This window comes from Stegodyphus dumicola, chromosome 4 (assembly GCF_044657685.1).
Source record: "Stegodyphus dumicola isolate Sdum_Otavi_A_Nest chromosome 4, ASM4465768v1".
In the NCBI taxonomy this organism is placed as follows: domain Eukaryota; kingdom Metazoa; phylum Arthropoda; class Arachnida; order Araneae; family Eresidae; genus Stegodyphus; species Stegodyphus dumicola.
In genome coordinates, this window is record NC_140771.1 from 144,079,548 (window position 1) to 144,103,164 (window position 23,617).

The window sequence follows — 23,617 nt, forward strand, 5'->3', positions numbered from 1 at the left end:
AGGTGTCCACCCTTACCTCCCATGAAGGGATGAATAGTTACGAGCATGCCTTCTCCGAGATTCGAACTCGAGCCCATCGCTACTGCAGTCAGTGTCACTAACTGGCTGGGCGGCTGTCCTGTTTACCTGCATTTACATTTTTTTGCTATATATTTTATAATTCCCCCGTATGTGTTTTAAGCCTATTTGAAGAATCATAAGATAAACAAATTACACTCATGTCCATAAATTAAGGATAATGCAAAATCAGGCAAAGGAAGAGTTAGAAGCAAAACAAATTTGACTTATTTGTAAAGCTTATTTATTAAACAAAAGGTAAAGAGCAAAAAAGATGCTATATGTTTGATATTATTTTAAAAATTAGCGATTTTTCTCCCTGGAGCAAATTACAAAAAAAAAAAAAAAAAAAAAAAAAAAAAAAAAAAAAAAACACCTATTTACCAAAAAAAATATATATATATTACATGGTTGGTATGATTGTTAATACATTGTATGTCTCCCAGACGATGCAATACAGTCCGTACAACGCTTAGGCATGCTGAGTATCAAATTATCGATCTGATCTTGGGGGATATTACACCACTCAAAAAGCAATACTCTCCGAAGTTCCGGTAGACATGTAGGAGGAGGTTGACGGGCTGCAACTCGTCGGCAAAGCATCAAAGCATGTCCCACACGCGCTCTTCTGGATTCAAGTCCGGTGAGAATGCTGGCCAGTCCATACGGGTGATATCCTCCGATTGAAGGCATTCACTTACGATGTTTGCACGGTGAGGACGGTCGTTGTCATCCATAAACACAAATTGTGCGCCCATGGCGCCCCGAAACAAACGTACATGTTTTTCCAGAATGACGTCCCGATAGATTTGGCTTGTCATGGTTCCAATTTGAACATGCAGGTCAGTTCTGGAACCCAGAATAATTCCACCCCAAACGAGCACTCCTGCACCACCGTAACGGTGTCGTTCAATGATGTTTTCTTGGTTGTAACGGGTACCTAATGCTCTTCATATGAAACTCCCGCGAGAATCAGACTGCAAGCTAAACCTGGACTCGTCGGAAAACATCACACAAGCCCACTGTTGCGGTGTCCACAATGCATGCTCTCTACTCCAGGCTAACCTCAGGTGACAGTGAGTTGCAGTAAGTGGAACGCATCTGGCAGGTCTACGAGCATATAGACCAATCTGCTCTAAGCGTCTGTACACGGTCTGCCTTGAAATTGTCGTACCAGTGACTGAAGAGAGCTGACGAGACAGGCTGTGCTCCGCCTGTTTCTTTTGGCAGTAACTGCCAAATACCGGTCCTCATTCAGCGTTGTAACTCTGGGGCGACCTGTGCTGTAACGTCTACTCACATTACCATCATCTTGGAATCGTTGCCAAAGCCTGGATATGATACTCTGTGCAATTCAAAGTTCGTCTGATACTTCCAGTTGGGTACGCCCACATTCCAGACGGCCGATAATTCTACCACGTAAAAAATCATCCAAATGCGTCCTTTGTGTCATAACTATTCGGTTATTGCACTGAAATGATTATAAAGCGCCTGCGAACAATTTTACTTCTTTGCCTGTATTCCCTATATATCACTCTCTTACACTCTCATCATTGTGACGTACCATCGGTGTCATCTGGTTACTTCCTGAAATTTGCACATGATTCTTGAAGATGTGTGTAGTGATTTTACAGGTGATATACTTATTTTAGAGTTCGATTTCCGCGTGACTTCGAATTATCCTTAATTTATGGACATGAGTGTATTTGACTTAACTCATATATTATGCTTAACATCTTTCTTTCAAAAGAAATTTCTGAACTAAAAATTAGAGAGATTACTCTTGATTATATATAATATCTCTGAATGGCTGCTAAAACACATAGTCATCTAAATACTACTCGTAGTAAACTTACGAGAGCCCAATTCGGTGTATATTAATAAAGAAAAATAACTCTTAATAGCAATGCTACAGTTACATTTTTCTTTTACATTAAAATCGCTTTCTCGAAATAAACTTGCGTTGGTCCATCTTGAGAATAGAAAACCATTTCATTACTCTCATTTGCATCCAATTTATAAAAACATTCTGGACTATTCGTAGAAATAATCTCCAGTATAGCTTAATTTTCGAGGTCTTTTTACTCGATAAGGAATTGAAATTTATGCCCGAATTTGAAACAAATACGTTGCAAGGAAAAATATCCTACCGATTTTCATTTCCACTGTGTAGCAACTTCATCGAACGGGGAGCAAAGTGTGATGAAAGGGAACAAATGCAACATACTAATCGTGCGAACTGACAAGCCACTCTGCCTCGACTTTGATATAATCCGTAACAGCCGCGCGAATGAAAATATGTTAGATGACTTCATCCCATAGAAATATAAGGCTTGTCCTTACAGTTATAATAAAATTTCCTTACGCTGAGATAAGTTCACGCATTGGAAAATGAAGTTTTGATTATGAAGCTTGAAATAGTTTTCTTTATGCGTTTTCTGGAATTTTTTTTACCAGTCAATAGTCATGATATAACTAGTTACTTCAAGGGGAATAGTAAAAATTTTAATTTCTTGTTTAACGGAATTTTTTAGCACATTTTATATGCTGAAATCGTTTTATATTGCAAAGCAAATGAATTCAGTTTTTCTAGAAAGTTCCTGTTTGGGAATTATTTGATTCACAACAATAATTAAAATTAATTTTCTGATTTTTACTATTATTTTTTAATTTAAGTTTCCGTCATGTTATTTTAATATTTGAATAATTTATTGTTCTAGTTTCCATTCAAAATTTCGCCAAAATGCACTGCAACCTATTTCGAAATTGAAAGCAGGAGTTTGAATTAAGCTGCAATTACATGCATAAACCTTTTTAAAAACATTTGCTGTTTAATGAAAAAAAATCAATGTATGAACAATATAATATATAAAAAACCGTTTAATTAAATCCTAATCTTGTACTAAGTCACGATGTTAATTAATTGTTCATAATTTTAGTTTATAAATGCAAATTTCATTTGAAAGGTATTCAGTATAAAGTTAATTAAGTAGTAATTACTTGTGTTAAAAACAATGCTGCAATAATTAATTCAAATAATTTAATAATGTAATTAAAAAAGTGACTGATTTTATCTATGATGAAAATTTCATGCTGGCATAATGTTTTAATATGGTAAAAAAATCATTTTGAGAAAAATGAAAAATAAGTAAAAAAATGAATAAATAATTAAAATAAAAAATTTAAAAAAATTAAATGGGGGGGGGCAATGTTTCTTTACTTAAAATAAAAAGCAATATTTTGTCTTAGAACTAAGACATTCTTGACACATATATATATATTTTTCCCCTAAAACATCGGTATTACCTATCCTGTGCTTCTTATATTCATGCCATTTTTGAAAGATTATAAAATTTGCAAATTCTTAATTTTTCAAAAATGTTGCTTCCATTTTGTTTGCATATAAAATTCTTTAGCCGATAATACATTTTGCTATATTAACTGATCCACCCGGAATGAAATCTATTCAGTTATGAGCTCACCGCGGCGCCATGGACGATTCTACCAGATGAAACTGCTCCCCAGTCACACTTCTTCTGGAGAGGGCAGCAACCCCAAACATAAATTGCAAGAATTTCGGGGATTTAATAACGAGCTAGGCATTTGTGTTGCAACGCAATTCATGAACTGTTCATTTTATTTTAAACTTATTTTGTATATCAAGCATTTGTAGTCTCAGTTTAACCGATATTCTTAATTTTAATTCATCAGAGCCGTAGTTTGAAAATTTCCCTCATCCCTTCACATCATCGAACGAGCTGAAACATTTAGGTAACTCAGCTTGCATTACTTCTTATTACTAAAACAGCTACCTCCTTAGAGTATGCCAGGAGTGCAGAGATATAAAATGCATCATTTACCTTAAACTACCTCTATTGCTTCGTTACGCAAACTCATATGAGGTGCTGCTTACTTTTCAGGCTTCTTTTAGAGAATACCTCAGGATGCTGGAAATCGCAGTAAAAACTACAGAATGCTACTGTATAAACAACAGTATCAAGGTATCAAAATAAGTTCAGTACGAACTTGGTATGGATCAATATACGGATGAGGAGAAAGTATACACTGAAGAACCAAAATATGACCATTTACTGAATAACGCGTTGCGCGACTTTTAGCCTACAAAACAGCTGCAGCTCGCCTTGGCATGGATGCCACAAGTTCTTGGTAGATGACTGGAGACAAATTATACCTAATATCTAAGCAGAGATCACGCAAAGTCGAGATATGCCGACTTGGTGGTGTATGAGCTCTGAGCTGCCGCTTTATAATATCCCAAATGTGCTTTATCGGGTAAGATTCAGTGAGTTAGGTGGCCAGAACATTAATTGTAACTCATCCTTATGCTCTTCGAACCACTCCAACACAATTTGAGCCTTGTAACATGGCGCGTTGTCCTGCTGGGAGATTCTATTTCCAGTTAGGAAGACAGACGCCATGTAAGAGAACAACTGATCCGCAGTTTTCATATTTGTTCTACCACATTTAAGGGTCCCAGGACTGCCCATGAGAATGTCTCTCAAAGCATAACACGTTTCAAATCTTTGGGCCATTACAATATGCCTCTATCAAATTCGTTTAAATCATGTGACTTTCCCATCACTCGCAAAAGCATAAGAATGATTCGTTACCTTCTCCAAGCAGCAGTTAAATTCCATTCTCAGTTCATTACTTGCTTTCCAGGTCATACAGACGGGTTCATTGAAAAATGTGGGAATGGTCGTAATGTTTTCGCTTTTCAGTGTATATGCATTTTCTGTGCGATCTGACGATCGTAATGGCAAAAATATATACTAAAAGCTTTTACGGAGAGCGCTTTTTCAACTGGCGGTTCATGGGGTCAATATACGGATCATCATGGGGTTTTGTGCGTTTGCACCGCCAACTCTTAGAAAGAGGAAGTTATCATGCTGATGTGTAGAACACAGATCGTGGTAAGTGTTCGAGCATCAGGCATCAAGCAGGGCAATAGCTTGACGTTAGCACTAGATTTGTAGGATTTCACACAGTTGTATCGTATATCAGGTACGGCGAGTTTTAAATTTTCAGAGTTTACATCTGAAATGGCGCAGCGTACAGTAACTGAAGCCCAGAAATAATCCTGCATACGTTGTTCTTGCAGCAAAATAGTGGCAGTTCTGACACATATGTTGTTCGCCGGAGAAACTACATTTGCTGATGAAGGTGTTTTAAAAGCCCACGATGTGCATAAAGGTTGTTCAATAAGTGCGCGGAGCGCCATCTATTCGTCAATATTAGACCTAAAACTTCGACGCCATTTTCATATTTGTTCTTTCTTAGGAACACGTCAAAAGTTTCATTTCGATCTGTTAATTTATTCATTGTTTAACCGCCCTTTATATCTAACGTGTTGTGCCTTTTTTCAGGTATCGATAAAATTGAGCAACGTGCAGATATTAAATTCTTTGTAAAGAAAGGTTTAAAGGCAATGGAAATTCATACTGAAATGGTGAATGTGTTGGGTGAATCTGCTCCTTCAAAAACAATGGTTTGCAAGTGGGCTAATTTATTCAAAAGTGGTCGTACCAGCCTTGAAGACGATCCGCGAGAAGGACGTCCAAAAACTGCATCAACACCGGAAATCATCAGAAAAATACAAGATATGGTATTGGAAGACCGTCGATTGACTGAAAGAGATTTAACAGATTCTTTAGGCATTTTATTGGGCACAGTGAGCAATATTTTGAGTGTTAATTTGGGTTTCAAAAAACTCTGTGCAAAATGGGTGCTGCATTCTCTAACGATGGAGCAAAAACACATTCGGATGCGACTTTGCCAGCAACATTTGGAGCGTTTTAAGAAGAATAAAAGCGACTTTATCCGTCGATTTATCACACTGGATGAGACTTGGGTCTACCATCATGATCCTGAATCAAAACAGGAGGCTAAGGAGTGGTGTGAACCCGGCTCTTCGGCGCCGAAGCGAGTTCGTGTGCAAAAATCAGCCAAGAAGGTTTTAGCATCAGATTTTTGGGATGCGAAAGGAATTTTGTTCATAGATTACCTTTTATTGTTTATAGAAACTGGCAAAACAATTAATTCTGATTATTATTATAACCTTTTGAATAAATTAGACGAAAAAATTCGCGAAAGAAGACCCGAATTACAGAAGAAGAAAATCATTTTTCACCAAGATAACGCACCTGCGCACACAGCTCAAAAAAAATTACTAAAATAACTGAATTGAAGTACGAATTGTTGCAACATCCAGCCTATTCGCCAGATTTAGCTCCCTCCGACTTCTGGCTCTTCCCAGACCTAAAACAATATCTCTGTGGAAAACGATTTCCTTCAAACGAAGAGATAATAGCTGCCGTGGAGGGATATTTTGCAGAGCTGCCGAAAAACCATACAGTCAAGGGATCCATAAATTAGAAGACCATCTTCATATATTGTATTGAAGTTGAGGGAAATTACGTTGAAAAATAAAGTCATTTTTACAAATAAAAATTGGTTTCTTAGTTTCCGTTCCGCGAACTTATTGAACAACCTATTTGAGTTAGCTTTAATTAGTAAACAATACATCTCGAAACTAGCCAACGATTCTTCAAACTGAATGTGTAAGCGGGTATCTTTAATGATTACCTTAATAGCCCCTACCTGACACCGGAGCTTTTAGATATAAAGAGTTACATGATTATTTTTCCAACAAATGTTCACGGAAGTCTTTCAACATACACTGCCAGCCATTCATCAAAAAATGTTGTTTCTGCATTATTGCACACCAACGCATTTCAGCACGGTTCTTCATATTTGCCTACATACCATATTTCTAGTAAAATGGATTCACCTTGGGTATTCATTACTTGTCTGCCAGGCTCACTTTGGTCTGTCTCCTCTCAATTTCTTTTTTATGGCAATACCTGAAATCCCGCTTATACGAGATCTCCTTTGTTTCCATTACGGATCTTGCTGCTAAGTAGCTGCCGCTAAGGTCCGCGATATGACTAGTATTTTCCAGACCACACGAAGAATCCTTACATCGACGGTCCGAGCCTTGCGTAAAGAGGGACCGCCACAATTTTGAACTAATGTTGTATGTGCATTTCATTTCAGTAGTTACTAACTAAAGTTTATGCATGCGATTAGTTATTGATGTTTCATCCTTATTATATTAAATAATACCATCTATAGTATCAATAGTCAGAGCAGAAATGCTTGCAGATTTCGTTATGTGTACTTATTTCTTTTAACAGGAAATCAGATTTTGCTGAGATTCTATTTACTTCTAACTAAGAATTTTCTACAAACTTTCCGTTTATAGAAATTCAGAGGACAACTTTGTTGCTTGTTAAATAGAATTGGTGTTCAGTTTTATAAAAGCGCAATCATCACTTTTACCGAGATATTGGATATCTAAATTATACACTTTTATAATTAACGAATAGCATGTGTACTGAGTTTTGAGGGGAAATATCCGTTTTCTGAAGTTTTTCACATCTCAAGCGAATTAAAAGATCATGAAGTATAAAGTCGGGACCACAAATGGAGGATTATTTTTCTTCCATGCCATCAATATTAAAGAAGTAATCGAACAGTAATTTTCTGCTCATTTTCTTTGCACGAATCTTTCAAGAATTAGTGATTATTTTCCCCTACTCAATACCTGATGTTTTTCCGACTAATTTCGCGAATGAATCTTGCCTTCATTAGGAAAATTGAGAGCTGCTCGAAACAATAGGTTCCCATAATTCTCTACCTTTCAAAAGAAAGAGAAAAATAAGAGACACTCATTGCTTCTCCAACTTTCCATTGCCTTTATCTTCCATTGTTGATATTTCCTCTGAACTCACGTCTCATTGGGCGAGAGAAGTTCTTATTTTTTTCTTTCTTTTCTTCTCTTTTACTCTCTTGGCTTTATTTCCCCTACCCAAAAACGGTTTGAAAGTTTAATAAGGTCACGATTCGTCGCCAATTTCGAGCGGCTGGCAAAAACGTGGGCTTTCGCGTGATATTGCGGAATAATAAATAAATTTCTCAATTCGTAGATGCGGTATCGCTCCTAACGAGTTTATCCGCAAATGGAATTGATCGCGGATTGGATGTTTTCTTTTGGGAGAGGAGTGAAGCGTGATGGGTGCAAGACAAATTAAAAAAATATATATATATATATATACTTGAAGTTTAATTTTAGTATATGATATATTATGAATTCATTATAATTTTATGACGAAGGTCAAAAGAAACGTTTGTGCTTTATATTCGTAGATACTTGCTAATGATATGTGAGGTTAAGTTATTTGAATATGGCTAATTACACGAGAAATAGCTACCTAAGACAAAGGTCTACACATGAAGGATTTTCTATATAAATTCGATTGTATTCACGTTATACTTAAGTTGAACTCGTGTCGAACTACCAGCATTTGGCTTCTGAATTATTATGTCACTGGTTGGCCAAATGGTATTTGAGATAAAAAGAGTAGAAAACTTTTGCATTTAACAAAATTTCTTTGATTACAGAACTTTTAGAACATGTAAATCTAGTTTAATATTCTTTGAGAATGAAGTTTTATCGATACTTATTTATATTATTTATTTAATTATTTATATATATAAGCATTAATATTCTCTCACGCTTTATAATACTTTCTGCATTCGTACGTTTTCCCAAATACCTGAGAGATTAGTATTTACAAAGTGTTTCGTTGTTTCCAGTTATGTTTCATTGGGGCATTGCTAAGTTTAGTGCAAAATTTCAGAAACCTGAGTAGAAGTTTTATGTTTGAAACTGGAGTAAAAATTGGAATAATTAAAAAATAGTTAATAAAGATTTCATAAAGCAATTATGAAAACATGTAAACATAAAAATGAAAGTAGCGAAAGTGTTCAATATGCGGATATATATATATATATATATAATGTTGTATGATCTTAAATTCATTTAGTGCGAAATTAAGTTATTCTACTACTTGCGAAATTGCTTCAATTAAAAATTTCCAAAGTAGCATTATATATATATATATATATATATATATATATATATACAAGTGTACAAATCAGGAGCCATTTCTTAACCAAGTGGATGTCTAGGGATTATTTTTTTCTACTTATATTGTAGGAGGAGTTTTTTTCTACTTAAATTGTAGGAGCAAGTAAGCTTTTTTTTTCAACTTTTGTGTATTAGGCGTAAGCCATTGTTTTTTTTTCCTTTTTATCGAACTTCTTGTTACTTGTAGTTTGTATCATTGTTTGTATCATCATTGTACTATTTATTTTAGAATTACTTTATTTGTTTTTCTAGTTTTACCTCTTAAAATAAAGAATGCAGCTTATATGAAGCACAGTCTTGCATCCAAATCCTCTAGTTTTAAAGATATAGACGTTTTCCTTCTCACTTTAATGTGATTATTAAAATACGTGAAGAAATTTCTAGACTATATTTGACAATTTGTTCAATGTACAGATGTACTTATATTTTTCTCTGAAATCAAAGCTACTTCGGCAATTAAACAACAGGGCAATATCTTAAATTCTTTTTTCGTTTTTCAATTTTTACGCTTCATGGCTTTCAGAAACGTTGTTTTGCATTTCAGTGACATTGGAAACAGTACATTTTCATTTTGTCCACCGTTTTCACAAATAACAGATTTAATGAAATCAAATTCTGTAATAAGGTTTTAGTTTGTTAGATTTATAGTGTTGAGCTTCCGATTCAAGGTTTACGTTTGTTTTTTTATTTTCGTATAAAATCTAGTAAATTTCTTTTAACTTTTTCGGAATTATTTACTTTTATTTTTCCTCTGTATTTTGTACTATTTTTAACTTTGTAAACTTCATTAATTTAAAGTACGAAGTTAAAATAATATATAGTATCACGAATTTTGTATTCACGTAAATAAGTTTAGTAAAATTATATCCATATTGTAGTATGACTCGTAAAATGTAACATGTAAATCATCAGAATGCGAAGCATCGCCGGAAAGATAGGGTACAGGAGGTAAGTTCATTTGACAATGAGATAAAGTGCTCCGGTGCTATGATGTTGGCGACTAATTATATTCACTAGATTTTACGAGAAATCTCCAAAAATTGTAGAGATATTAGGTATTTTTTGCAAAAGTCGAAGAGATGAAAAATTAGCAACGCTTTCTCTGGAAATCGAACCACGGACCTCTGGAATACTGCCCCAGCGTTCAGAGCCTTTACACCACGAAGGCGCGCTAGGAAGTCGGGAGAAAAACCTTACAAAGTCACCAAACTTGTTGATTATTTGGCGATATTTCGTTTTGATCCCTGTTTAACTGTAACTGTGTCCGAGCGCTGTGTAACTGTAACTGTGTATTCTTTTCAGCAATTTCGAGAAATCGAATGTACATTAGATTTCTCGGCAGACGGAGAAAACTATATAAGACCGAAGACAGCATCAGTTTTCAGTTGATTTCAGAGTACTGAGAGATCACTCTGCGAGTTTTCGCTTTGCATTGCATTCTGTTTAACGCTTCTCAGTAGTTTGAATTGGTAACTACTGATTATGCTTCTACCGAGAAGAGTTGTATGAGTGTTTTTGCATGAAAAGCTTCAGAACAGTAAAGAGTGTTTCGGAAGATAAATTTCCCTAAACTTTTAGCAATTCTGTGGGCATTTAACCCATTACAACACTGCACGCAAGTAACAATTTTTGGTGGCAGGAGTGTAGTTGAATGCCTGTGACAAGAAGGATAAAGAAGCAACTAAGGCAACTTGATCTTTGAATCAATGCAAAAATGGATGGAAGGTGCCATCAATTCCTTTAAAGAAGAGATGAATTTGGGCCAAGAAAAGATGGAAAGGGTCATTTAGTCAGTTCAAGGAAAAATGGAAGCAGGCTAAAATAGGACTGAAGCAAGTTAAAAGAAAACGAAAAGTTACTGCCATAATAGAAAACAAGTTTGAGGCTTTGGAAAGCAGAATAGACACGGCTGAAAATAAATTTGAAGAAATCGAACGAAGAATTTCTGCCGTCGAATAGCAAAACAAAGAAAGGATTTTTGTTTTTGAATTACAGATGGATGAGAGAGTTTCTGCTTTTGCCAAGGAAGCTGACAACTTGAAGAAATCCACAGTGACAGCTAGAAACAATTATGACTCACATTTCTACCTCTTCCATCTCGAACCCCTTTAAGACTATTCATGTATAATGCAAAGACCTCCTGGCAAGTGTACAAGCTCTCTATAGCAGCAAAAACAAATAGATTGGATTCCGAAACTAAGGCCAGCCATCTCCGCTCTTATTTGAGGACAGACGTAAAGAATATCCTTCAAACTCTGCTGAAAACCAGAGGTTAGACTTCGAACTTCTACCCGCGCATTGGAGCTGCGTTTTGGCGAGAAGAAATTAAAACATTATCCCAGGCTTCAGTTAAAGTCTAGCCAACAGGGGCAAACGCGAATGCTTTATGAGCTCACTACGGATGTTAAAAGCCAGTCTCATCTCGTTTTTTCAAACTGTCCAACAGAAACAAAAGAAATCCTGTTTATACAGTACTTCTTTGATGGCATCCGGGATCCTGAGGTAACTAGAAGACTCTGTGAATGGCGGATTTGAAGGATCTAAAAAACACTTTACTGTAAGCCACGAAACCTTTCCTAACGATGATGATGCCATCCAGATATGTCATATAGTATCCGTAGTTAAGACCTCTCTAAAGTACAGTCTCCAACAGGCGTTCAAATATTAATGGCGGATTGCAAACTCCAAGCGCCTGAGCAACAACGCAGCCCTGCAAGCAATAACAGAGACCGCCATTTAATCAGAGCTGCTTATGTTCAGGAACCTGTGGACCCAGGGATTGCTTGTCTAGACGATTTAACAAAGCAATTCAATGCCTTAAATTCGAATATGAGGGGCCGCAAACCGATCCTTAAGTCCTGGACTACGATGGTGAAGGGGACATGCGAAAGAACTGCAGTATTAGACTTATGACCTAATACTCTTCCCATCAAAAATCAAGGAAACTAATTAGCAGGATGGAAGTTGCCAAATATTGAGAAGCCTCATTTTGAAGCGCTTCAGATTTCTTTAAAGAGCAATGGAAGAAATTAATTGTCCCTTATCGGACTAATAAATGGAGTTCCTTATAATATGACCATCGACCCAAGACACATCATCCGAAAAGATCTGGCTGGATGACTCAATGACTAGAAGGAAAACTTATCTGAATGCCGAGAAACTAAGAACTGTATTACCTTTATTCCGTCCTCTATTACCTGCATATTATGTCCGATGAAAAAAATCGGCATCGATGAAATGTCAAACGTTAAGTAAAATCTGGAAGTGCCTCCTACAATCACACGGCGTAAGTACCAGATATTACAGAGTCTTAGCTCAATACTATATCAGAGGGTTACAGTCGAAAACGTCACGGACGAAAACGTTCCGGAGAAAACAACGCAAGGCGAAAACGTCATGATACAAATCATCGTGGGAGAAAATAAGGAAAAGAGAAAACACAGCAGTTCTAAAACATCGTGGTACAAAATATAGTCGTCGAAAATAAAGCGGTTCAAAAACTTCGCAGTTTAAAAACATCGTCGTCGAAAATATCGTGTTAAAATATAAACATGATTCATAAATGTATATATGTTTTTCGCATTGTGATAAAACAATGGTACCATCAAAGCCAACAAAATTTGTCTAACGTAATCTTCCATAGAATATGGGCATGTGGAAGCCCTAATTTGAATTTGAAATTTGTTTTATTATCGGTTTCATATTTTGTAACACTTCAACGAATATTTAATTAAAAAACTAAACGATTTCAAAGCGAGCAATGGCAACGTTGTGCAGAAAAAACATTTTTATCTGCAGTGCGCGAGACTGTATCAGAAATTCTAAAGATACGATCAATTTAAAATTATTTTGCGATATTGCTCTTGAACTGAATTTTATGGTTGAAGTGCGAAGAACCTGATATTTAATAAATAAAGGTAACACACAAAATGTTAAAAAATGTCCCTTTGAACGTAATTTAAAATCTGAAACCTTTGAGATTTTATTTATTTATTTATTTATTTTTTATTTTTATGTTGTAGAGTCCAGTGAATGAACTTCTGCCTGTATATTGGACTAGCAGGAAACTACACAGGGGAAGGGTTCAAGTATCATTTATTAACTCTTTAAAATTTACAATGCGTCAACTCGACGCTAACAAACTTCGCCTCTACTTGAGCGGTAACTGAAAGTCAGATAATTGAAGTCAGATAAATGTTTAACAAGTGATAAAACTAGCCTACAGAGCTCATCGAGATCCCGTACTTAAAACTCCCTTTGAAGATAAATGCAATTAAGCCACTTGAACCAGCAATAAATGCAGCAGATAAATGCAATTAAGCCACTTGAACCAGCAATAAGCAAACGTACCTACGGCAGAAATGGTAGCTAGAGCCTAACTCTCCCTTTCTCCTAATGAAACTCGGCTTTTAACTACTTCCTTGAAAATAGAAAATTTGCATTCGTTCACGCGCGCTACAACATTTAACTATTCTGGCACTGTCAGTTAAGGGAATGAAGGCTTATAGGAAAGTTTCAAATAAAACTTAAAATATTAGTTAAAATAAATATAAATCCTTACAGTGTTATTTCTTGAAATTGCTATTTCAGTACTGCATTTAGTATTAAGTTGTAAGCATTGTTCAGTACAGTTCAAGACGTGTACTAGTCGGGACAAATAGTTCTTGAATAGGGGGCATTGTTACGAATTTTGTACACATGTATATATTTTTTGTGAAATTATATATAAATTGATGTCTCTTGTGTAATATAACATGAGAGTTCTCAGAAAACAAAGTATCACGGGAAAAATTGGGTTACAGGGGTAAGTCCATTTAACACTGAGATAAAAAGCTATCTTCCCACTAGAACCATGCTGGTGATGGTTTCGGCGGCTAGTACTCGTTGCCAAATTTGCGCGAGAAATCGACAAAATTCGCCAAGCTTGTTGATTGCTTGGCGAGATTTTGGCACTAACTCTGTTTAACTGTAACTGCTCTGATCCCTGTGTAACACTAACTGTAACTGCATCTGTCCCTATGTAACTGTAACTATGCATGCCTTCTAGTAATTTCGAGAAATCGGAGGTACTAGAAATTTCTCGGCAGAAGGGGAAAAACTATATAAGACCAGACAGAGCATCAGTTTTGAGTTTAGTTTATTGTACTGAGAAATGATCGTGTATACTTCCGCTTTACAATGTATTTTGTTTAACGTTCTTAGTACTTAGAAGTGGTAACTACCGATTGTACTCTATCGTACTAAGAAAAGTTGTACGAGAACTTTTGTGTGAAATGTTCCAGCACTGAAAAAGGATATTTTTTTAAAAAATAAATGTATTTAAGCCTTTATCGGTACTGTGTGCATTCAGTCCATTACGAACCTGTCAGCACGAACAATACACACATATTATATATAAAGATTTGACTTTCTTTAAAGAATCTAAAAATTAATGTTTAATAAAGAGTTTTATTCACCCAGAGCCAATTGACATATAGAATTGTATAAATACAGGGTGTTACCGAGTTCGAGATTCAGAGGATTGATAGTATACTTCAAGAGGATGAAAAATTCCCATAGGACATGGGGTCGCAAAACACGTTTAGTGAGAGAAAATTGCAAAAATATTTATGAAAGATGTGACGGTGAATGGAACAAAAGTGGCCACAGTGCATCACAGTTCAACGTCAGAAAGCAGAGAACGAGACAGTTTTATAGGAATTGTTCGAAGCTTATAGGAATTTTCCTTGCTGTCACATCCCTTAGTGCATCCACAGACGTTTAATAAACAACCGATTTCAGGTGGCACCAGAACAAGAAATCCAAGGCACTGAGATCCAGAGAGCGTAAAGATCAAGCGACAAGTCTGCCAAGTCCTATCCATCTTCCAGGATATGCATTGAGATGGTTAAGCACTGCAATCACAAAATACCGTATGCTGCTGCATCATCATGTATGAACCACGTGTATTGACGCAGGTATTCTCTGCATCAAATCCAGGAGGACGGGCTTTAGGATAACAAAGTAATTTGAACCCTTGAGGCTTTTGGGAAGAAGGTATGGTCCCAACAGATGATCTACGAGAATCTCTGTCCAGATGTTAATACCGAACTTGTGTTGCACTTTCGACGAGATAGTGGTGTGGGTATTTTTCGGAAGACCACATATGCACATTGTGCATGTTGATCACGCTTCTTTCCTAAAGTAGACTTCATGTAAGAATAAAACAGCGGCGAGAAACTGTGAATCATTTTGTGTGGAAGCATCAAGCGTACGAACTCTACCCGAAGGGAGTAGTTGGCATAGCCTAGGAGTTGGACGTTCTGCATATGGGGAGGATGCATGATTTTCTGCAAGTAGAACATCCCACACCATTTCATGACGAATACTCAGTTCAGCTGCAACCGATCATGTACTGGTCTACTGAGAAACGGAAAACCGTTGCAATACTCGGTTTTCTGTTTCGGGTGCCGGACCCGGCTTTCTTGCTCTGTATTACGCTTCAATACTTTGTAAAGATCCCGCCTCCTACAGCCATCGATTGATGTTCGTGTAGGTGGTATGTTGCGGACAACTCCCCTTGGGATATTGTTCTTGGTATATGTTCTGTGCTAGACGTTCAATGCCAACTGTCGGCAGGAAATCAGATGCATATCCACATGTAATCTCTTTTATGTAATCTGATATAGTGTTTTCGTAAAGTTTAGCACCCGTGAATACTACAACGTCCACTAATGAATGCTTGCTCTCTGCTTTTATTTTTCTCATTCGCATAGGAAATTTGCATACAAGAGAGTTTCTTCTCCTCGACTGCTGCTTTTGTTTTCCCCAAATGCATTGAAAATTATAAATGAAAAGATTTCTTTTTCTCGACAGCAGTGCTCCTAATCCTCGCATTTGTTTGGCCACGCTCTTCGTCAGGCTATTTTTGCAATATTCACCCACTAAATGTGATTTGCGACCTCATGTTCTATGGTAGTTTTTCATCCTTTTGTTAACTACAGTCATCCCTCTGAATTTATTGGTCGAATTCGGTCAACTGTTGTTAAGAAACATATTTTGTTTTCAATATAGTATATCCAGTTTCTGAAAAGGGAAGCGCTTACAAAATGCATTTGAACGTTTCGTAAAAGTCCTGAGATTATGCACAAGGTACGATACTATATTCGTTCAAAAGTAACATGTAATGTTATATATCTGTGTTACTTAGTTTGCACTGTTTACCGTGAGGAGCAGGGAAATTGATTTAAAAAAATTTCGTAAATTATAAAATTTACTTAAAGTAATAGCAAGTCATATTCTGTCTTCTCTTCATATCAAAACACGTCTAGAATTACTATTCAGAATATATCTGGACTCGTCAGCAAACAATATTCGGGCCCACTCGGTTTGGGATCCATTGAACATGACGACGGCAGCCGTATAAGCGTGCTTCTTTGGAAGTTGGAGTGAGTGGGACACAAACCAATTGGTTTTCTCACATACAGTCCAATCTCTTTAAACCTTCGTAAAGCAGCAGAAGGCTAATTCGAGTTCCTGTTGCAGCTTGAAATTATAAACCCAAATCTCTTGTAGTCGCTTCGCAGTTTCTTCAATCCGACAAGGACAGAAAACGGTCTTCTGATGCAGTTGTTGCTCTTGTTCGCCCTTGATCAAGTTGTCTATCAACTGATTCAGTACTTAAAATGCTGAAAAACTTCATATGTTTTTCATGTTAATTTAAAAATAACGTTGTATAACAACTAATGCTCTTAATGGGTTATGATAAATATTATTGTTTTAAATACTAAAATTTTTAAAGAAGTAACCTAAAATGTAAAAAAAAAAAACAAATTGTTTAAAACCAGATTCATTTTGCGTTATTTATGTAATAGAGTTCGTTACTACTTCAAAAGAATTTATGCCTTCAAGAACATACTTCTAGAATTTATATCGATGTTATCGATAAGCCCTCAGAAGTGTTTCTATCATTTGAGTATCTCTTTTGTGATAGGTTCAGTCAAGTGAAGATGCATAGCTACACTTTGCTCTTCGCAACTTAAACGTAGCGAATAATACCAATTATTTACTAGCCACTGTTATAATTATGCAAAAAGCACTGCAGGCCAAGAATGCGGTACGTTAGGCAATAATGCTAATGTTCTTCCACAGAAAATTCATAGCTTACTAAAGCACTTGGCTTAAACTATCCCTACTATAGTGAACTATACCTATAATGAACTAAATTTTCTATCCTTACTATAGTGAACGAAGGGCAGCTATTTGCATTTTGATCCAACATTAAATTTAGGTTTAGAAAGCAGATCATAAATATTTTTATCTGATAGCTTCTGTAGCTGAATAAAGCATGTAAGCAGAAAGAATCCCAAGATTTTTTTCATTAATTCTAAAGAAATTGCAGAGGTTAAAACTCTGGCGTTAAGGATACGGCAATAGATTATCCTTCTACTCTCTATTAGACAACCTAAGTTGTACAATTTTCACTTTTACGACCAGCCCCGGAGTAATTGCTCCAGCTCGAAACTCTATGTTTTGGACTAAGTTCCGGAAAGCGTTACCTTGACAACGATCCGCGGAAGTTGCCAGATCCCTCGGTGGCAATGATCCAACCTCTCAGGTAATTTTCGCCCCTCGCGATTTTCCCCAACTTTTACCAAATTGTATCCAATTAAATTTTCACTTCTACCGTTATACTCCACTCTCCGTTATACCTTCTCCACCCGCTTTCGGTTATAATAACATTTCTTTTTTGTTTCGCTTTCCTACCTGACCTTTAATGCCTTAATAGTTCAATAAAATTCATTACTTACCGTGATTTTCGAGAACCCTGGTCGTTTTTTCACTCTTCTTTTCTTTCTGACGTTGCTTTTATTGGATTAAAGAATTCCAACGCCATTTTGCAGCCGCCGGATAATTTTGGAAGATGTAATAAAGACAAAAGTTGTCCGGCGACGAGTCATTTGTTTAATTATATCGTAATAATCGACTTTGAGTTTTCTTTTAACGGCGCACGTTGTTTCCGCATCATTTTCAAAGAGGGAGAAAAAATAAAGTTTAGAATCTTAAAGTTTTCGTTCAGAGCATTTTCTAATTTTCTCTATGGTAGTCTTGATATTGTATTATTAGTTTATTCATTTTTCAAACACACGCAGCTTTTAAAATTAGACATTCAGTATGTGAAACTGGTGTGTTGTTTAAACTTAAATTATATTGTTTTAATTGATTTTCAATCACTTACATCCATACCTTTACATAGAGTATTAATATGTAAGAGCAATTGAAAGCAAATGGATATGTTGTTACAGAACTTGAAAAAATAAATCATTTCAATAGTTTGCATAAAACCGTAAAACAATCGTTGACGCTTGCACACGGAGAATATATTTCATTTCCCACAAGTATTTTAAACTTTATGTATACTTAGTGCTTGTTTATTACTTAAATTCACTTACGCTTATTGAGGTCTTGATCAAAAGGATTTTTTACTATATTGCCTCACGTATACACAAATATATTTTATTCCAAAAATGTTTTAAAAATGTGTTTGAAGATTCTCAACAACTTCCAAAGTTCACAAACAAATCTTTACTTATGCTAAATTTACCGAAAATATCTAAATGTTTTAAGCAATTATACATTGACTAACTTTGAAAGACGAATTAAAGATTTTATATTTCCTCGAATGATTACATTCCGAAAGCTGGCTGTCGACGAAATAGAGTGGAAAATAAATTAAGAACCATATGTTTTTGCAATGGGTAACACTTAGAAAGAGGAGCAGGTGATATATGTATGGCAAAAATAATGAAACGTAACGAACAGATTGACCCAAAAATTTTGAGCGCTTTGCTGAGGATGTTTCTGACATCAAAATTGGACATATATTGAATGCGTGAAATATATCCAAGTACTAAAGTTACAGAGAAGTGTTACAATTTATGTGCCACAGGTTGTTATTATATAATTTTTAAGTTTTGATTAAATCCTCAAAGCATTTTATAATTTACTGCTGTAATAATGTTGAAAGGTTCGTTACATTTTAATCTATAGTATTTGTAGCACATAAAATGCCTACAGTGTATTGTAACTTGAAGGATGACAAAGTCTTCTATGTCATATTTTCGGACTATGGAGACAAAGACTATTTATTTTGTAAGTAGATGATATATTAAGGTGCTTAGGCATATAATTGACAAATATGCTACAGCATGGTAAATATATTTTTCCACGATCATTTTGCCATTAACCGTAGCCTTTCCTCTAAATTACTTTATTATAAGATTTGACTGCCATATCAGCTGTCAGCTGTGCCCGGTGTTATAGCTGGTTCTCTATTTGGCATATATAATTACATAATAACATAATTGTAACAGCAATAGCCTATTTTGGTTCCAACAGCTGTAACATCTCGTTATCGGATAAAAGCTAGTGCAACAGCCGCTACAACGGCTAGCTGTTATGACCTGGTTTGGCCATATATAGCGTCATAACTATATATCGATTGGCCATGCCTATATAGCGTGAAAGAAGGTAAAGTGAGTTTTGGGGTGTATAATTTAGAGCTAGATATGATTGCGTTATGATAAAATATATAAAGCTAGTCCAGGGAGTTATATAGAAAGATATAGACTATTAGGAGTACCTTTCCCTAACTTTTTTGCCTATCTCCTGAATGTGTTCTGCCTTTCATATTCTTGAGAGTAGTTAAAAGAATATAATAAATAAAAAAAAATATGAAAGGTTTCAGCTTTTAACGGTCACCCGGAAGGGTTTGTTAATGGTTTTTACTTTCTTGCTGAGCTCGGACTCTACCACTTTGTTGCTGAATTCACTCCACTAATGATTTTTTTTCTGTCTCTTTAGATGTATTATTAAGCATCGTTTACTTCGCACTTACGCCGTATACATTTCAACAGCAATATCACGAAAATTCTGAAAGCAGCATTACAGCATAGAATTTTAGATAAAGTGTTAGTATTGTCAAATTTTTTCAATTCTTTTTCATCTTTTTATCAGCTTAAGTGAGATGACTTACAAAACTTATTTTTAATCTCTTCATTATTAACGTTTAGTGTGTTAATTTTCGGTAGACAGTCTCACGGAGATAAAAATATTGCTCGCTTTCAAACTGTTGAGTTTGTTAAGCGAAACTTCAAAGTTTTACAAAACATGGAATAAATAATAAAAAATATATAACATCATTCTATGAAAATATTGACTATTTTTAATTAGATAGATCTTGAATTAAATACATTTTTCCAGAATGGCTATTAGTCTCTAAATTCTGTGTCAAATCATTATAAACGGTTGCAGCCCTTTTCAAATAGTTTCTACCAAATATTATCGCCCTTTATTATGTTTAAAGAAATTAAATAATGAAAAATCTGTATGCAATCATGTTTGTTTTATATCATTATGAAAAAACAACGATACCTAGAGCCATCAAAATTTGAATAACGTACTCCTTCACCCGAATATGGACACTTGGAAGCTCGAATCTCGAATTTCAAATTTGCTTCATTATTATTTTTAAAACTTTAACGTATTTTTGATTAGAAAACTCAAGGATTTTAAAGCGAGCAGTGGCAACACACTGTACGGAACAATATATTTTTTTCTCCAGTGCGCGAGACTGTCTATCTGAAATTCTTAAGATATGCTGGTTTTGAATATTTTTTATCCAAAGGGACGTTAGCGCAAATGTTTGCGAAACTTGTATACATGTATGAATGAAAAAACGTTCCTTTGGACGTAATATAAAATCTGAAAGCTTTCAGTGTATTTTTTAAAATTATTTAAATCAACCCGATTCAAAAGTAAGAAAGGAATATTTTTAACAATAGCATCTATTACTTTCAACTAGCTTAGTTTGTTAATCCACAACAGACATATTTAATTTGATAGAAAAGTATCTTATAGTTTGCCCAATGGCAATAAACTCGAACGAAATGTGAAATGAAGGATATATAACAATTCAATGCAAAATACCCCTTTTGGGCTAATAAATAAATAAATAAATAAAAATCTGAAAGGGCTCAGATTTTAATGGTTGCCCAAAAGGGTTTATTAAGGTTTTTCTTGTTCTTTTGTCTCGCTGAGCTCGCATTCTACCCGTCTGCCGCTGTTAACCTATTTCTCCTGCTAACCTTTTTTCTTTTTGTCCTTACAGCTTTATTATTGAGAATAATTTTTTTCCCACTTTTCGCCATATACAGTTCAACAGAAAAATTACAAAAATTTTGAAAGCAGCATGTGTTTAGAATTTTCGAGGATATTTTAAGTGTTCGCGTACATTTTTCTATTTTTTCAGTCTTTTCTCAGTTTATCATATCAATGTACAGTTTTCTTAGTTAGACTGCTTGCAAAATTTTTTTGTCTTTTCATTATTAACGTTTTAGGTATTAAATTGTTAAAAAATTTAATTTAATGTTATTAGAACTTAGTCAACTCAAAATTCAGTTCAGTGGCAAAATCACAAAATATTTAAAAACGTTATATCTTTAGATCTTCTGAGAGTCTCGCCCATTGGAGATAACAATGTTTTAATCCGTGAAGTGTTGTCACTGCTCACTTTTATTAAAGTTTTACAAAATAGGAAATATAAAATTCAGAATTCCAGGTGCAGATGTTCGTATGGAGGACTACGTTATTCAAAATTTGATGGCCTTTATTACCGTCGTTTTTTCACAGTAGAAAAAACATGCATGCATTCACGGAGATTCCACATTATTTAATTTCTTTAAAAATAATATAGGGGATAATATTTTGTGGCAAGAACGTGAGAAGTGATTCAGTCGTTTAAAGTGAAATGCCGCCATATCCCGTTTCGAGACTAATTAGCTCATTCTGGCTGACGCCTTTTTGGGCTAATAAACCTCTCGACTTATTTCCTTTATTTTTTGTTCTTATTGATACATTCTATCCGTTTTTGCAAATCATCGATCTGAATCGTATTGCGTTAATCATCTATGCGTGGTTAGATATTTGTTACTGAGCGGTTCTCAATGAAAACTGAAATTGATTTTTTCTGTTTACTGTTAGCTAGTTTGGGCTCTTAAGCATATTTTTGAAAGTTGCAAAAGTAATTTTTTAATTCTAATAATGCTTAGACTGCATGATACAATTCATTTGACGCCACTGGTTGTTTCTTCTGAGACGTTCGTAATAGGATTAAAATTTCTATAATGATGTTAATTTGGGAAAAGGGAATCTAAAATGAAATGTCGACGGTTTCAAGGCGGCATAATTATTCCAGCCGAAGGCATCAAAGATAAATTGAAACAGAAATAGGAACTGTAAAAGACAGATTAATTATCAGTTGTTAAAAGTTCTATCAGTGTCATACTTTAATTTCTTTACGGCATTTTACTGAATGTACCGCAAATTAAAGTAAATAGAGTTTAAGTAAACAAAAAAAAATTAATTTTGAAAAATATAATTTAAAAATTATTTCTAATACATGCTTCCAAATATTTTGAAATTTACAAATATAAATTGAGTTCATACAGTGAAAGTTCTTGAAATCATCGGTAAAATTATTTTCTGATTTAAATGCTAAATTCAGATTGCTAAATATAATAACGCTTTTCCATAAAAGATGATCAGTATGGAAAGCGTAATCTTTTAAAAATACTTGAATGGAATTCTAGTGATGAGCTGCCTGAATGGTATAATGGTGAATGGAGGATGCTTTCTAGTCTGAAATCATGGGTTTGGATTTAACTCCCGTAAAAGACTTGGCTGTTTATATTTTTCTCTTCCTTTCCTTGTAGATGTACTTCTTGCGATCGAAAATTGTCGATGATTTGACGACTGATGACTAAATGACAGAAGAAGTGCTTTTTCAACATTCCCGATAGATGATTTTTCTGTAAGCATCCAGCCGTTTGGAATGGAAGGAGAGTCTACAGCGATGGAAATGTATTTTCTGTAAATTTTATGGTATTCGATGTACCCACATACACATGTAATCTGTAAAAGCATTAACATCGTCTGGAGTAAAAGTATTTTTGCTTGCATTGCACTGAAATATTAATAATTTGTGCTTTAAGCAGCAATACCAGAAATTAAAGTTATTATTTAGAGGCAGGTAGAAAAGATATATACGAAAACTCGTAATTTGAATCAACATTTAGTATGCAGTAGTGCAGACAGTATCTGTTGATTTTATTTTTTCTTAGCTCTTTGTAAAAAGTAAAGACACCAATTACTGTTCTTAAAAAAGAAAGCCGATTAACTTCATTAAAATGTGGCAAAACTCACTCATTAGCCGTTAATTACTGTATACAAATTTCGATAAATTTCATTAATTAGTTAATGATTAACTTCAGTCTTCTGGTTGAATTACTACGGACAACGTTCAGATAGAAATTCTTGCTAAGTGTTCTTGTCTAGCCATGTCATGTTCTTTAAAAATGGCTTCAAATCTGTTAAGCAACCATTAAATATTTTTAAATATGACAAATTTCGATTTTCTATCAGCTAGTGTTAAGCCTTTTTTTCGAAAAGCTACTAATTGGAAATTCATTATAAAATATAAACTTATGTTTAATGAATACTTGTTTTGTT